The sequence below is a fragment of the Propithecus coquereli genome, unplaced genomic scaffold (genome assembly GCF_000956105.1).
Source record: "Propithecus coquereli isolate 6110/MARCELLA unplaced genomic scaffold, Pcoq_1.0 Scaffold34, whole genome shotgun sequence".
Taxonomy (NCBI): domain Eukaryota; kingdom Metazoa; phylum Chordata; class Mammalia; order Primates; family Indriidae; genus Propithecus; species Propithecus coquereli.
In genome coordinates this window covers 3,350,037-3,352,508 of record NW_012149063.1, presented here as the reverse complement: position 1 = coordinate 3,352,508, position 2,472 = coordinate 3,350,037, and the positions used below count along the sequence as shown (strand labels likewise).

The window sequence follows — 2,472 nt, the reverse complement described above, 5'->3', positions numbered from 1 at the left end:
GGAGTTTGAGGTTGCTGTGAGCTAGGCTGATGCCACGGCACTCACTCTAGCCCAGGCAAAAGAGTGAGACTCTGTTTAAAAAAAAAAAAAAAAAAGAGAGAATTGAATAAATACCATGTTATATAAATTTATACTGAACTATTAAGGCATTGATAGTCTTGGGCCACAGAATTTGTAATTTGATGATACTCAGTCTTTCTATAGTTCCTCATTTTTTCATTCATGTTATTTTGCTCTTTTTAGCTAGATTGTAAATTCCAAAATGTCAGGAGCTGTTTTCTCTAATATTTTCCATGTATCCTTCTGCATAACAAAAACCTGAGCAATAAATACATGCTGGCCAATTGACAGAATTTATTTTGGTAAGATTGAAGTTTCTGACCTTGGAACTTGCCTGGATGTACTTCTTTTGATAATTAATTCTTTGAATTATCTTTAAATTACTCCTCTGCTTTCTGCTATATTGAACTCAGCCATGTAACATTATGTCCTGATTCTAAACTATACAAATGTTCCTGACTCTACAACTGTTTTCCTTGTATCATGTGACTGTAATGTTCACTGCTTGTATTGAGAATGCTTCTCACCAGAAGAGTATTGGATGGTATAAAAATAATTTAATTTCACACATAAATATTAAAAAGCATATTTTATATAGGCAATCTTCAAATAAATGAAAGACCAGGCTTGTGAAGCTTAGGAAAGAGGATTTCTGAGAACATGGATAAAAGACCTAGAATCAAGATCAGAAGAATCCTAAGGGAGAGGTGACAAAGTATGTGGTTTAAATAAAGAAAAGGATCAACACTTGAGAGATGCAAGAGAGTCTGCGTTAGGTAGAATGCTTTGTCTAAATTATACTGCTTCTTAAACTTTTCCAGTGATAGACCCTTTCAATATATTCTAGATGCTATAATTCCATTCCCCAGCAAATAAAACAAAACAAAATCTATCCAAGGATTCCATATAAAGGAATTTTAGTATAAAGACTCTTAGCAGAAATTCCACTGACCAAAAGAGCACAATTTAACACTAAGTGTAATAATGATTTTTTGCAGCAGAAACTAAACCTCATTATGAAATTAACTCCAACACCCCTTCAAAAAATATATAGTACCTATATTTGTATTACCCTAGGCCAAATCAGATCTGGAAAAAAATAAGTTTTCATTAGAATTATCATAGCTAAGCAAAAAGAATTAAAGAGTTGGAATGAAAGAATGAAGGAAGAAAGGGGATGAGAGAAGAGGGAAGATGAAAGAAGTGGAAAAAAAAGCAGCAATGAATGGTGCAGAAACCTAAAGTAGTGACAGAGGTCATAGTGGTATATTTCATAACTCATAAATACAGTCATCCCTCAGAATCATAAGAGATTTGTTCAAGGACCCTCTGTGGACACCAAAATCTGCACATGGTCAAGTCCTTTATATAAAATGGTATAAGTACATTAAAGTTGTTGCTATTATAGGTATTTACAATCTGCTATGTATCTAAATGTTTATATCTATTGTAGAAAAAGATAATAATGTGGTCAACCAATCTACAGATTATCATAATCTTTTGTTTTCTTTCACTAAAGTAATTTATATGGCTATAAGCTAATGTACTTCTAATTAATGTTCTGGTAAGAATCTGCCTCATATTAAGTGTTTTATTAAGTGTTTTTTAAAATAGCTAACAATTATGAAATTGAAAAAAACCTGACAGAATAGTTACCTAAGTTACATCATGTTTCTTCCATCACAGATTACAATTGTCTACTTTCTGTCATTCAGTTCTCATTTTAGTAAACATTCAAATGAATAGATTTAGACCCAAATTATATCAGCAAATGTTTTAATTGTATAATTTTTCATAATTAGCTTACTAAGGAAACACATTCAAAACAATGATATAGCACAGAAACCTAATATACTTGATTTGAATATTATTTAAATACTACAAATTCAAATTTCAGATTAGATTGCAGTCAGAGAAATTTAAAGAATATATATATATTTTAAAAAAAGATAATTACAGAAGACAAAATTGTCCAAGAATCGACTAGGACAAGGGGGAAAAAAATCATTCAAGAAAAACACAGAAATCCATTTTGAGAATTTAGAATAATAGAATTTTAGAAATAGAGGGGCCCTTATGAATCATATGGTCCAAACCTCTCATTTATTTATCTTTGAGAAAGATGAGACTTAGACAGTTATTATGTCTTGAGCAAAAAAGTAACATCTCTATTTAGTGGCAGGAGACTGGCCTCGTACTTGGGTTTGATGGCCAACTGACACATACCCCTAAATTAAGACATATGAAATTTGTGATGGTACTATATTAAATTTTTGTACAATTTTAAACATTTTTTTATTTTATTTTCATGCAGATTTATGGGGTGCGTGATAAATTTTGTCACATGTATATAATGCATAGGGATCAAATCAGTATTCAGGGTATCCATCACTTGAGTGCAGTATGCTTTTG

At 31.1% G+C, this 2,472-nt stretch overlaps 1 protein-coding gene across 1 annotated transcript in view; it reads right to left on the bottom strand.

Moving 5' to 3' along the window:
* Positions 1-2,472, bottom strand: part of UBR3 (ubiquitin protein ligase E3 component n-recognin 3 (putative)) — a 201,642-nt gene that overhangs the window by 15,651 nt on the left and 183,519 nt on the right. The window lies entirely within an intron of this gene.